Here is a 14,864-nt window from a genome sequence, read left to right as displayed (position 1 = left end):
GCAGAGGTCAGCCCACTCTCCCCACTCTGAGAGCGTTACTGTGCTTAATAAACTTTTGCTTTGTTTTGCTGCTTTGTGTGTGCCATGTACAGTTCTTTGTTTGGGACACCAAGAGCCTGGAACTGCACGGCACCATCTGGTAAGAATTAGGATTTTTTTTTCCTAAGGGTTACCTTAGGAAAGACTTGCTTCACCACTGTTATCAACCAACAGCCTGATACTTTCCCTCCCTTTTGTGGTTTTGACAAAGCAACCAAGCAGCATTCCCTCCTGATAAGAGACCACTGACCTAGGAATGATTCTAGCCAGACTACAGAGGATGTGCAGTGAGGGTTTTCATGTCCTCTGCTTCAGCTTTTGACGTTAGAGGGCAACAAACTCCACTCTCAGATGATTGCTAATGCCACCATTTTATGAACATGGGCCCCATGGAGAGGCACGAAGCTCAATTGCACATCTGCACATTTTTTCTCTTATAAATATTCATATTGGAATATTATTAGGTACTGCTCCCGTGAAAGATACATTTGCAGAATGTACTCAAATTAGAAGCATTATATAAACACTATAATGTAGCAATGGCGCATCCAGTTCTCTACACTATAGAAATATCTGCGGTGTAGACATTTCCACAATGACCAAAGATGTGTACAAGAATGTTGACTGCAGCATTCTTTGTAATCCTAAAACCATGAAACCAACCTCATCTCAAAGACTTTTTTTTTTTTTTTTGAGATGGAGTCACACTTTGTTGCCCAGGCTGGAGTGTGGTGATCTCAACTCACTGCAGCCTCCACCTCCCAGGTTCAAACGATTCTCCTGCCTCAGCCTCCCCAGTAGCTGGGATTACAGGTGCATGCCACCGTGCCTGGCTAACAAAAACATTTTTGAAAAGGGTTAAATAATGCACAAATTGAGGAAAAAATATTGTTTTCAAAAAATGATGGAGAGGATCACTAACATGATGAGTGATTCCACTGGTCACATTATTGATAGAGCAATCAGTAAATCCAGGCACATCCTGGAGATACTACTGGACTCCTATTACTAAAATATGAAAAAAATGGAGGCACATAAATTACTCGTTTAAGGGTAGAATGGACTGAATTAGAATTTTATCACACCAGAAGTGGGTTCCTAGTTCTCTATTTCAGGATTCCTGAGTTACACTGGTGTAAACCCAGCATTTCAGGAGATACCCAGTTAAGAATCTGGTCGGGTAGCCGGGCGTGGTGGCTCACGCCTGTAATCCCAGCACTTTGGGAGGCCGAGGCGGGCGGATCGCTAGGTCAGGAGATCGAGACCACGGTGAAATCCCCTCTCTACTAAAAACACAAAAAATAAGCCGGGCGCAGTTGGGCGACAGAGCGAGACTCCGTCTCAAAAAAAAAAAAAAAAAAAAATCTGGTCGGGGAGGTGGTCCGGCCCTTGACATGGATCAGTCATAAATTAGTGGCTTGGTACTCCGGGAAGATAAAATCTTCCCCATTTATGTAGTGATTGACAATGCGTGCATGCTTTAAAAGTTCCAACTAAGCGTCCCTGGGTAGGCTCGAACCACCAACCTTTCAGTTAACAGCCGAACGCGCTAACCGATTGCGCTACAGAGACAAGCACTACCCGGTCTACTGGACAATATAGGAAGGGCGCACTCACTGAACTTCCTCCCTCCCTTCTATTCTCAGGGCCCGCCCGGCAGGACTACTGAGCAAGGCCTTGGAAAATCAGAGAGATTAGAGCGGTGAGTCGCCCTGGTCACGTCGGACACCTGCGTGTTAGGAGATTCTGGAGCCAGACGGAGAGCCGAATGACCTTCGCCGGCCCTGCCCGTTTCCTTCTTCAGAAGCCCCCAGAAACTCCCCAGTCGGCGACCCAGCCCGAGCCTCCTCGGGTGCCAAATTAAACTGAACGCCCGGTGGGCTCCCGGGATGGTTCTCCCGTTCTTTGCGCCGCCTTCATCCGGTGAGGGAGCCTGTGCCCACCCTGCCCAGTCGCTTTCGGGGCCGCTGTGGCGCTTCCGCTGCCATCTTCGGATCCTGTGTTCCGCACGGGGGCTCTACCAGGGCAGGGATGGTGGTGAGGGTCGCTCGTGGGTCCCCTTGCGAGGAGCAGGGTCTGGCACTAGGCGTCTGGGAACCCTGAAATCCTTAGAGGAGTAGGATCATCATGACACTCTGTGTTCCTTTTGGCAAAGGACTTGCTTCCATTGTTTGTTTGTTCAATTGTCTGTTACATAAATAAATAAAACCTTTTTCATATATCTTTAAAATTACATTGGTTCTATTATTTTATGATTACAAATAATGCTGCAGTCATCATTCTTGTACACTTCTCATTGCCCACTGGTATATTTCTATAGGGTGGAGGCCTGGAGAGCAGTTGTTCCAGCATAGTGTTTACACAGCTTTTATTTCATTCCATTTTCTTTCCTTTGTTGCTTTATTAGCTATAACCCTTTTCTTATTTCAGTGGCTGCTTTAGGGTTTCTGGGATACATCTTTAATTTCTCACAGTCTGCTTTCAAGTGTCATTATACCTCCCCTTCTGGCCTTTATCCTAGTGTTATGTATTTTTACTTTATGCATTATAAGCTTTGGGATTCATTATTATTACTTTTATTTATTATGTCAAATATTTTTTAAAAGATTTAAATTATAAGAAAACGTGTAGTACATACTTTCTAAATGCCATTTCCAATATTGGTTTCTTTGTATAGGTCCACATTTTTATCTGGGATCCTTTTGCTTCTGCCTGGAGGACTCAAGATTTCTTTTAGTGTGGTTTCGTGAATTCTTTTAGCTTTTGTATGCTTTTCAATGTCCTTATTTCACTCACAGTTTAGAAATTTTATTTTAGCATAGAATTCTAGGTTAACTTTTTTTGTCTAGGTACTTTAAAAATGTTGCCATTTATGAAGCATTGTCATTTAAAATATCATCTTTCTTTCCTGTGTTTGTAAATATGGCATAAAGCCGGTTTCTTGTGCTGGTTATATAATTTTCAGAATGCGTATTTAAAATTAAAATATTAAATTTTACTAAAAAACTAAAAATATTAATCATGAATGTCCTAGATTCATCTGAAATTCCACCAACAGTGCGCTTAAAATGTGCCCAATCTGAGGGTCAAACCTACCTGCTGACGTGTAATTTGTGTTTGTGAGACATTCTCGACAGGATTTGCTTTCCCCAGCCGAGTGCTTTTCCTCACATCTGAATGTCTTCAGTGCAAAAGGAAACGTTTTTCTTTCCAAAAATACTTTAAAATATTCTTACTTCAAGTAAGTGCATTAAGAACAAACTTCTCAGTTGCATCCCTGGAATCCATCGAAGACGGATTTTCTCCCGGGAGAGAAAATCAAGTGCTTCGGGATCAAGAGCTAAATAGGGGAGGACAAATCGTGGCTTCTTCACTAGGAGTCAAGCCAAAGTCAACTGATTTAGTCTCCAAGAGAGACCAGAACTTGGTTCACCAGCGACGTGAGGACCCGACGCAGAGGAGGCGGACTTTCTTTTCATGGTGCCTTCAGATAGGAAATCTCCTAGGATTTCTTTCTTTCCCTTTGATCTACTTCCACCTCTCCCTCTCTATTTCTTCAAACCTTTTTCGGATCCCTACTGCGAAGGAACTAAGGGGCCGGTGCCCTTCCCTACCGGTCCCTCCCTGGCTGGGTATCTTCGAAGCCCACGCTCACCCGGAACGTTACTGCCCGCCAGAGACAGCGAGAGGACCAAGGAGGGCGGCGGGTGCGGTGGGAACCACAGAGTCACCTCGCACCTGCGCCTCCTGGGCTTCTAGCAAATTGAATAAATGCCCCCTGAAGCGTCTCTGCAGGTCACAGGAAAGGGGAGGGTGGCTGCCGACCCGCGGGAGAAGCTTCAAGAAGCATCGGGAGTACCTGGCCCTGCCCCTGGGCCTTGAAGACAGGCCTGGCCAGGCTGATTTTGACGAGTAGGCCCAAAGAAAAGGTTCAAGGGCGGCCCAAACCCTGACCCGAGATTAAGGCTCTTAAATGTCTGACGGTTTTGAGCCTTGTCATTAGAATCAATCTTGCCTGTATCAGGAGACTCCTTTGGCAAAATTCAGAGACCAAGAAAGAGAAAGATTGGGCCGATCAAAGTCTATAATTAACCAAACAGGAAACATAATTTTTCTGACAAATTGTATGTGTGCTATGAGAAAAAGACTAGCCTCAAGGATAATCTGTTTTTTTTTGTTTTGTTTTGTTTGTTTGTTTGTTTTTTGAGACAGAGTCTCGCTCGGTCTCCCAGGCTGGAGTGCAGTGACCGGATCTCAGCTCACTGCAAGCTCCGCCTCCCGGGTTCCCGCCATTCTCCTGCTTCAGCCTCCCGAGTAGCTGGGACTACAGGTGCCCGCCACCTCGCCCGGCTAGTTTTTTGTATTTTTTAGTAGAGACGGGGTTTCACCGTGTTAGCCAGGATGGTCTCGATCTCCTGACCTCATGATCCGCCCGTCTCGGCCTCCCAAAGTGCTGGGATTACAGGCCACCGCGCCCGGCCAAGGAGAATCTGTTTTTTTGGCTTGAGTGTAGGGAGGAATGAAGTTGTCACCAACAATGGTGCTTTGAAACGGCATGTGCATCAGGCTGTAGATGTGAAGAAATTAAAAATATTTTACCCCCAAGTACATTTCTTTCACGTATTTTAAGATGTCTGTTCAGAAAGCCAGCTGCAGAAGTAGCTCTGCAAAGTTGCCTTTTGTTGTGGAGATTTGCATCTGTAGAGACTCTGCATTGATGCAGCCAAGCCTTTCCTTGCCCAGATCTAGGAAAGATGAACTGAGAGTCTGACACCTGTAAAGGTCTGAAAGAAACTTTTAGGGTTTATTCTCTCTGAGAGCTGCTACCTGTAAGGTTTCATTTACATATTAAGACCAACTTTGCTGGCCGGGCGCGGTGGCTCAAGCCTGTAATCCCAGCACTTTGGGAGGCCGAGATGGGCGGATCACGAGGTCAGGAGATCGAGACCATCCTGGCTAACATGGTGAAACCCCGTCTCTACTAAAAATACAAAAATCTAGCCGGGCGAGATGGTGGGCGCCTGTAGTCCCAGCTGCTCCGGAGGCTGAGGCGGAGCTTGCAGTGAGCTGAGATCTGGCCACTGCACTCCAGCCCCGTCTCAAAAAAAAAAAAAAAAAAAAAAAAAAAGACCAACTTTGCTAGCTAAGCCTCCTAGTCTCTCCCTCCCACAACCTGTCTTGCCCACAATAAATGGATATACCTCTAACTCTGATAGCACCTGGCTTTGGCCATGCTTTGAGCCCTCATTCATTCTATTACCTCGAGATGGTATATAAGCTTATGCATCCCATTGTGGATAGGGTAGGGTAATCACTCTGTGGCCCTCCCCATGTACATGTCGATACATTTTATGCCTTTTCTCCAGTTAATCTGCCTTTTGTGACTTGATTTTTGAGTGAAATTTCAGAGGGTTAAGAGGGAGGGTTTCCATAGGCCCCTACAGTTTTGGAGCTGTAAGCAGGATAGCAAAGCTCTGCTCTTCTGGAAGCTGCAGTGAAGAACCCAGGATCTGATCAGCTGTCATAAGGGTAATAAATTTTTACCAGCCAGGGTCCCAGCCTCCTTCTCTGTGTGGAATCTGATCAAGTGGACAGGAAAATTCACTGTTTCTTTTCCCTCTCCAAAATCTTGATTAATGGGAGAAAAGGATTTGTGTGACTAGTCTTGGGTGTAGTGACTCTGGTGTGCTTGTTGGTACTTTGTGGTACCAATTCATATTGTTTAATCCCTTTCTTCCCAGAAATTGTCTGTTCCTTTGTCTTTGTCTCTATGTGTTATTCTGTCATAAAAGGGGGTACTGGTTGAGGTTCCTTCTCATCTTATTTGATGTCCTTGAGAGCTTGACTTGTGACCAAGTGGGAGCACTTTCTCTTGGTTTCCCCTATCTGGTAAGAGGTGGTAACTTTCAAGTCATACTAGGTGGGCCTGTCTGAAAATGGCTGGGAACCTGAGCACACTTTTTGTTCTATGTCAAGCTCTTGAGGTTTGTCTTAAGAAATCCCAACCCTTCAAGGCTTTTGTCAGCTCAACTTTTGTTGCCTGGTTAGTCCCAGGAAAGCTCAATCCCAAGAGGACCTACATGGTATCACAGATTCACAGGTCTGTGACTGGAAGCCCCCCAAAATTTGTGGGTTACTGGAGGCAAACATCACTCTTAACCATCTGTGGCCTACTCCTTACACTGAACTTTTTTCTTGGAGGGGAATCTTTGGGGTTGCCTGTTCTATAACCTTCCCAGGAAGTTAACCTGGAAAATGACATCCTGGGCTTTCCACAAAGAGGCTATTTGGTTGAATTGCTATTGGAATAATTACACCATTGGATATTCTAGTTGCCAGTGGACTGAAGATGGATCCCTTAAATTAGACACCTGAATTAAAAAAGAAAAAAAGATTTTAGAGATCTCTTATTTTAAACAATTGATAGGAAGATCAGATTAAAGGAAAGGCACATACTAGTGTCATGGCTACCCTTAAAAATTCTCTTGACAATATTAGCTGTGTTATGTAGGGAAAAAATTTCTCTTGACTAAATTGAAGAGCAAAATTTGACCCAAAACAAAGTTAAAATTCTTCATAAGCTCAAACTGCATGCTCTGGATCCCTTCCAGGATTCACAGTAAAGTCTGCTCTACCTTGCAGTTCAGTACTTAAAGTTCTGTGCTTTTGCTGCCATAGCCTGGGTTCAATTTCCAGTCAGGGAACCAGTTTATTTCGTCTTGATATTTGTGTGACTTTTGACTTTCTGGAATACCCATTTATTGATCCTTTTCCCTTTCATAGGCAGCTTTTGTTTACTCATTTGTTTGTTTGTTTATTAAGACAGAGTCTCACTCTGTCACCCAGGCTGGAGTGCAGTGGTGCAATCTCGACTCACTGCAACCTCTGTCTCCCAGGTTCAAGTGATTCTCCCACCTCAGTCTCTCAAGTAGCTGGGACTACAGTCACCCACCACCATGCCTGGCTAATTTTTATATTTTTAGTAGAGACAGGGTTTTGCCATGTTGGCCAGGCTGGTCTTGAGCTCCTGACCTCAAGTGATTCACCTGCCTCGGCCTCCCAAATTGTTAGGATTATAGACGTGAGCCACTACTCCTGGCTGTTGGCAGCTTTTGATTTCCTGTCCTTCTAGCTTCCAAAGTTTCTGATGAGAAATCTGTTGATAATCTTGTTAAAGATTTCCTGCATGTGACCAGTTGCTTTTCTCTTACCGATTTAAAGATTCTCTGTTTTTGACTTTTGAAAGTTTGATTATAATGTGTTTTGGTGTAGGTCTCTTTAAGTTTTTCTTACTTGGGGTTTGTTAGGCTGCTGTGTTTGTATTCATGTCTTTCATCAAATTTGGGAAGTTTTCAGTCATTGTTTCTTCAAATATTCTCTCTTGCCCTTCTCTCCCTCTTCCTTAGAAATTCCACAATGCAAGGCTGAGTGCGGTGGCTCATGCCTGTAATCCTAGTATTTTGGGAGGTCGAGGCGGGAGGATCACCTGAGGTCAGGAGTTTGAGACCAGCCTGACCAACATGGAGAAACCCTGCCTCTACTAAAATACAAAATTAACCAGGTGTGATGGTACATGCCTGCAATCCCAGCTATTTGGGAGGCTGAGGTGGGAGAATTGCTTGAACCCAGGAGGCAGAGGTTGCGGTGAGCTGAGATTGCACTATTGCATTCCAGTCTGGCAGCAAGAGCAAAACTCCATCCCCCAATCCCCCCAAAAAACGACAACAACAACAAAGAAATTCCACAATGCATGTGTTGGTCCACTTGATGGTCACTTAGGCTCTGTTCACTTTTCTTCAATCATTTTTTATTTCTGTTCTCCAACTGGATGATTTCCATTGCCTTATCTTCGGGTTCACTGATTGTTTCTTCTGCCTGCTCAGCTTTCTTCAAATTTGACTTTGAATCCCTCTAGTTAATTTTTTATTTCACTTATTTTACTTTTCAGATCCAGCACTTCTTTTTTTTTCTTTTTTGATTTTTTATTCTTTATTTATTTTGTTTTCATTTTGTTCATGTATCATTTTCTTGTCTTCTGCTACATCTTCCTTTAGTTCTTTGGGCACCTTTAAGACAGCTGTTTTAAAGTCTGTCAAGTAGAACTTCCAGCAGGTTTTTTTTTTTTTTTTTCCTTTAATTATCTATTACTTTTCTTTCCATTTTTCCCCCCCCATGACCTAATCTTAACTTGACTATCAGGCATTTTTTAGTAAAAGTTTCTGTTGGTTCATTTTAAATTTTTATTTATTTTTATGGTTGTTGAAAACTGGACATTTGAATCTACTAGTGTGGTTAACTCTAGAAATTAGATTTTCCCCCTTCCTCGGGGTATGCTTTTTTTTGTTGTTATTGTTTTGTTTTTTGATTATTGTAGGTTGTCTCTATGCTGAGGATCAGCCTGAGGTATCAAGTTGTGGTCTTCACAGATGTTTTCTGAGCCTGAACCTTTCCCTGGGTGTGTGGTCACTCCCTAATTTTACCTGTATATGCAGCTATTCTTGAATATTTTATCCTTTAATGTCTGACTCCCAAAAGGGGAAAAAGAGAAAACTTGAGGGAGAGTGAAAAAAGGGAACCATCCCTTTAAACTTTCTGGAAGTTGCTTCAGCTTGGGTTGAGGAGCTTGCTACAATGGGGGGAGGTACAACAGTAGCTTCCAGTCTCTTTGTCTCTGTGCTGCAGTCAGCCATTAGGGAACAGAGCCCCAATATGTATGTGTGTGTGTGTGTGTGTGTGTGTGTGTGTGTGTGTGTGTGTTGAGATGGAGTCTTGCTCTGTCACCCAGCCTGGAGTGCAGTGGCATGATCTCAGCTCACTGCAGCCTCTGTCTCCTGGGTCAAGTGATTCTTGTGCCCCAGCTTCCTGAGTAGCTGGGATTACAGGTGCCTGCCACCACACCTGGCTAATTTTAGTAGAGACGGAATTTTACCATGTTGGCCAGGCTGGTCTTCAACTCGTGACCTCAGGTAATGCACCCACCTCGGTCTCCCAAAGTGCTAGGATTACAGGCATGAGCCCTTGCACCTGGCCCAGACCCCCAATATTTGGAGACAGCATCCTTTTTGCCCATTCTGGATCCTGAAAGATGTGTGCAGCTTACCGTAGGAACACAAGCTGACTGCCTTGGGGGTAGTGTTGGGTAGCTGCTATTGTGCTAAGGGCTGAAATTGGCTGAAATTACCTACAGTTTACCATCTGGGCCTTCCTCTGGAAGTTGCAAGCCTTCAGTAGGCTCCAGAGTTCTGAAATATTTACATCAGACAGATCTTGCCGGCGCAGTTGTTGTCTAGATTCCAGGTGCTTCTCATTCCACCATCTTCCCAGGATACCCTCTGACCTTCTGGATTTTGAATTCGGTCAAGCTGTTCTGTAATAGCTGGGGTGAAGCCCAACAAAGATCCTGCTAAGAAAGCTCCCCGGAAAAAATGTTCAAAAGTAACACAAATATCAAACTGGAAAGAAACTGATTTAGGAATCGAGCCCAGGTTGTCATGGTGAAAAAATGGGCAGAACCTTAGCTACTGAACTGCAGCCTGGGTGTGAGGTGACAACATTGCTTTTTTAGTTTGGTTTGGCTAGCAAAGGTGGCCTTTTTATATAAATTAGGCCACTCAGGTAGTCAAAACCTTTCTTTTCTTTTTTTTTCTCTTTTTTCTGTTTTTGTTTGTTTGTTTGTTTTCCCCCTGCTCTCCCTCTTTTTAAATTTTTATTTTTTATTTATTTATTTTTCTACAGGGATGTATCCAATTCAGAGGACTTGTCCCCATAATTTGGAACTTTCCTTTGGATTTGATCAAGTCAGATAGAACTGGTCAAACCCAATGGGGAAAAGAAGTAAACAACAACAAAAACGGAAACAAACAAATAATAAAAAAAAAAGTTAAGAAAATTAATGATCACACAATTTGTATGATTGCTGAGCACTGTAATGGTAAGAAGAAATTATGACCAGTTGCTTGTTAATCTTAACTTTAGTCATTTAGGAGAATTTCCAAGACAAAACACAGATTCAGTTACTTACCTAGGAATGGGGCCCAGGCTGAAGACTGCTCTGTACCATCCTAGAAGCAGGAAAAACCTCAAACTCTCCTTCCCTGTTAGAAGTGAACTGAAACTCCAGAAAGGAATTGCCTGCTCTCCATCATCATGGAAGCAGGAAAACTTGCCTTCATTGTTGGAAACAAGTAAAACTCCAGAAAATGAGTTGTACAGCAAAATAAACCTTAGATCTCAACCAAATTTTGGGAAATCAGGGATTCTCTGGAGGGGGTAGATCTCTGAGGCCTCAGCAAATTGTCCTGTTGGTTTGAGCAATAAAGATAGCTCAAGCTGGTACCAAGCACCGATAGGTGATTTGTCAAAGGTCAGGGCACCTCCACTCAGAATTCCTTCATGGTTATCAATTGTAAACCAAAAATTATGTGAGACAGGTCTGAATTGATTTAGAAAGCTTATTTTCGACTCTTACTCATAGGTAATTCTAGTCTTCATAGAGGTGTAGCAGCCAGGTGCAAATTGTGGGGACCTGGCAATAATTTTGGTATAACAGAGATTAAATATTTGTCTAAGTAATAGCTTGGCAACTTTGGGAGCCAAGTTGTAATCCTGGAAAGATTAATGCTTGGCCTGAGACATAAAAGCCACTCCTCCAGGTTGTCTTTTAACTTGGGAAGTAAGTTCTAGTGTGTTTCTGTAGTGTAGAACTTTTAGAAATAATATTCTTGTCATATTTGACAACACCCATGGCTGATCTAGACAAAATACCATCTTAGCCCTGACTTGTATATGAGGCTTTGGGCTGGTCATCTGGTAACTTTTCACTCGGCAGTGGGGATGAAGTAACTGAAACTCCAGAAAGAAGAGTTACTAGATACCTCAAAAGTGATGAAGATATTAGAAGTCCTGGCCTTAGGGGTCCAAGGAAGAGCAAGGTTTGTGGGTAATAATCTCTATAAATCTGATAGGGAGCTATAAGGAGGACTCTTAGGACTTTGAGGTGGGTGAAGGTTAGAGCCTGGATTAATCAAGGACCTATGGCTTCTAACACCATCAGTTGCCTGTACTCAGCCACCTTCAGCGGTGCTATCTGGTTCTAGAGAGCCATAGCATTCCAAGAGAAGAGAGAAGGCTGCACAAAACCCTGGTGTTTGTGTCCCCCCATCTAGACAGACATAGTAGCATGCAGGGACAAAGCGAAAGAGAAGAGTAGGCAGAGACAATGTGAATCTGTTCACCACATATTGTAAATGCATTTAAAAATATTGTTAGCTCATATTTGCAGGTAGCACTAATTATGAAGTTGTTGGACTGAGGACTTTATTTATTTGTGACACTCACCATCTTTAAAGTCAGCAATGAAGAGTTTCTTCCTCATTGAATCACTAACATATTTTGGATTTCTCTGACTTGCTAGATCGCTGATCTTTGACCTCTAGACCCAGACTTTAAAGGCACATGTGATCAGATAAGTCAACCTGTCTTATCTCCCTATTTTAAGGTTAATTTAATTGTGTCTGCAAAATCCCTTTGACATACAATGTAATATAATTATGTAATTAGCAACCATGAGAAAGCTGAAGTGACTTTTAAACCAACCCAATTGTCCCATGGAACTGATGTTTATGGTTTCTTTTGAATAAACATAGAAATTGACCCTCCCAAGTCTTGAAATCTGAGAAAGTTAATATTTGTATTATCTGAATTCCTTTCTCAGGAAACCAACCATGGGCCTTCCAGATAGCAGCAAAGAACTGAAATTTACCAGAGTCCCACATCTGCACAACAAGATGTCAGACCCCTCACCCCATCACAAATGCCTAAGTAGCCACCTGCTTTCTGTTTACCAATTCCTCTTTCTTAACTCTCCCTAATTCCTGTTTTTCTGCATGTAGTTAACATTTCTTCCCTGCTATCCAAACCCCGACTTTTCATTGGTCGGGAAGATGGATTTGAGACTGAGCTCCCATCTCCTAAGTTGCAGTACCTGATGAAAGCCTTCTCCCCTGGCAATACTAGTTGACTTAGTGATTGGCTTTCTGTGCAGTGAGCAGCAAGACTTAAACCTCTGGTGCTTCAGTAACAACTATCCTTATACCAGACAAAATAAGAGACTTTAAGACAAAAATTTACCAAAGACAATGAGGGATATTTTGTAATGATACAAGGGTTAATCCATCAGAAAGAGAGTACAATTATAAATACATACGCATCTAACAGAGCCTCAAATACAGGAAGCAAAAGTTGACTAAATAGAAGGGAGAAATAGACAATTTAACAACAGTAGATGGAGACTTTATTTATTTATTTATTATTTATTTATTTATTTTTTGAGACGGAGTCTCGCTCTGTCGCCCAGGCTGGAGTGCAGTGGCCGGATCTCAGCTCACTGCAAGCTCCGCCTCCCGGGTTTACGCCATTCTCCTGCCTCAGCCTCCCGAGTAGCTGGGACTACAGGCGCCCGCCACCTCGCCCGGCTAGTTTTTTGTATTTTTTAGTAGAGACGGGGTTTCACCGTGTTAGCCAGGATGGTCTCGATCTCCTGACCTCGTGATCCGCCCGGCTCGGCCTCCCAAAGTGCTGGGATTACAGGCTTGAGCCACCGCGCCCGGCCGATGGAGACTTTAATACCACAACTTTCAATAATGGATAGAGCAACTATGCAGAAGATCAATAAATAAATAAAAGATGTAAACAATATAACCTACCAGACATCTATAGAATAATCCACTCAACAAAACAGAATATACTTCCTCTCAAGTACACATGGGACATTCTATAGAATAGACCATATGCTAGCTCTTAAAATAAATCTTAATAAATTTAAAAGGACCAAAATCATATAGTTTCTGATATATCTCAAAACTAATACTATCACACACTATAGTTTCAGGTTAGCATGTAGGGTATGCAGTTTGTTGGTCCTGCTTCCTTCTGTTTGTCATGAATATGGAGGTGACCATGGTTACACATGTGTAGGCCAGTAGCCCAGGAAAGTCAGGCAGCTGAAGGGAAAGGACAGATATTCCATAAGAGTCTCCCTATCTCAGTCTAACAAAGCCAGGGAGGAATTGATACATAGGAAGTAAAGAGGTACATCAGGGATCACTTCTCTTCTGTCTATCTATGCCTGTCTTTAAAACCTCAGTTTCTCTCCCACTAAACCCCATTGCACAGGAATGCTGTTGATCACCACCAACCATCAGAAACTCATGACCTTGATTTTTACCATGCTCTGTCTGAGAATATATCCTCAGGCCAATGGCTTTGGCTCAATGCAAATCATTAGTGTTCCATAAAAAACTGCTTTAAACATATTGTAACAGTATATAAGTCATTCCAAATTAGGTGGCCACTACATGTATTTAAAGAGATGTACATAAATTATTTCAGTGATTTTGACAAGTTGGAAAAAAAAACCTGTGGAGTTAGAATGAAAATCATAAGTGACAAGCACAAAATATGTATATAGAGATTATAACACAAAGCAACCCACACATAGAAGAGGAGAGTGGGGTTAGAGTTATGAATATCAAACGTCCTCAAGTTAAGTGAAAATCCAACATGGGCCAGGTGTGGTGGGTTACACCTGTAATTCCAATACTTTTGGAGGCCAAGGTGTGAGAATAACTTAGGCCCAGGAGTTTGAGACCAGCCTGGGCAACATAGTGAGACCCCATCTACACACACACACACACACACACACACACACACACACACACAATAGCTGAGGATGGTGACATGTGCCTGTAGTCCCAGCTATTCAGGAGGCTGAGGCAGGAGGATCCCTTGAGCCTGGAAGTTTGAGGCTGCAGTAAGCTGTGATCATGCCATTGCACTCCAGGTTGAGCAGTAGATCTAGACCCTGTCTATAAAAAACAAACAAATGGGGGCTGGGCACGGTGGCTCACGCCTGTAATCCCAGCACTTTGGGAGGCCGAGGCGGGCAGATCACGAGGTCAGGAGATCGAGACCATCCTGGCTAACGTGGTGAAACCCCATCTCTACTAAAAATACAAAAAATTAGCTGGGCGTGGTGGCAGGCGCCTGTAGTCCCAGCTACCTGGGAGGCTGAGGCAGGAGAACGACATGAACCCGGGAGGCGGAGCTTGCAATGAGGTGAGATCGTGCCCCTGCACTCCAGCCTGGGTGACAGAGCGGGACTCCATCTCAAAACAAACAAACAAACAGAAAAAAGAAACTAACATGCTTCCCCAGTGGGAGAAAAGATGCCAGTATAAAATTGGTTTGCAGCAAGAAGTATATTAAGACATTGACCAAAATCCTTTTGTTACTTATTTTGTTTTTATTCTTTGATACAGGGTCTCACTTTGTAATCCAGAATGGAGTACAGTGGCGTGATCTTGGTTCACTGAACCAGCAAACTCCTGGACCCAAGTGATCTTCCCATCTCAGTCTCCTGGATAGCTGGGACTACAGGCATGTGCCACTATGCCTGGTTAATTTTTAACGATTTTGTGTAGAGGCAGGGTTTTACCATGCTGCACAGGTTGGTCTCAAACGCCTGAGCTCAATTGATCCAACCACCTTGGTCTCCCAAAGTGGTGGGATTACAGGTGTGAACCACTGCACCTGGCCTCTAAATCCATATAAATCAATTATTCACACTCTGAGCAGAATATTCAGGATTTTTTTTTCTTATAATATAAATGATGTGGAAAACTGGAGAACCAAAGAAGGATGACAAGACTATCTAAAAGTGTTAAGCTTTTCATTAGGAAGAAAATGACTTCATGACAGTCCTTAAGACACGATAGAACTTGGGGAAATATGTATTCCTTGATGTTTTCTATGCATTTTCAATAATA

General features: G+C 43.1%; 1 non-coding gene across 1 annotated transcript; it reads right to left on the bottom strand.

The window, feature by feature from the left end:
• Positions 1-1,537: 1,537 nt before the first annotated feature.
• On the bottom strand, positions 1,538-1,611 carry TRNAN-GUU. The gene has a single exon. It is a non-coding gene; the product is annotated as a tRNA-Asn (tRNA).
• Positions 1,612-14,864: the final 13,253 nt, after the last annotated feature.

This window comes from Rhinopithecus roxellana, chromosome 8 (assembly GCF_007565055.1).
Source record: "Rhinopithecus roxellana isolate Shanxi Qingling chromosome 8, ASM756505v1, whole genome shotgun sequence".
Taxonomy (NCBI): domain Eukaryota; kingdom Metazoa; phylum Chordata; class Mammalia; order Primates; family Cercopithecidae; genus Rhinopithecus; species Rhinopithecus roxellana.
The sequence above is the reverse complement of the archived record's forward strand: the minus strand, read 5'-3'. Positions and strand labels throughout refer to the sequence as shown.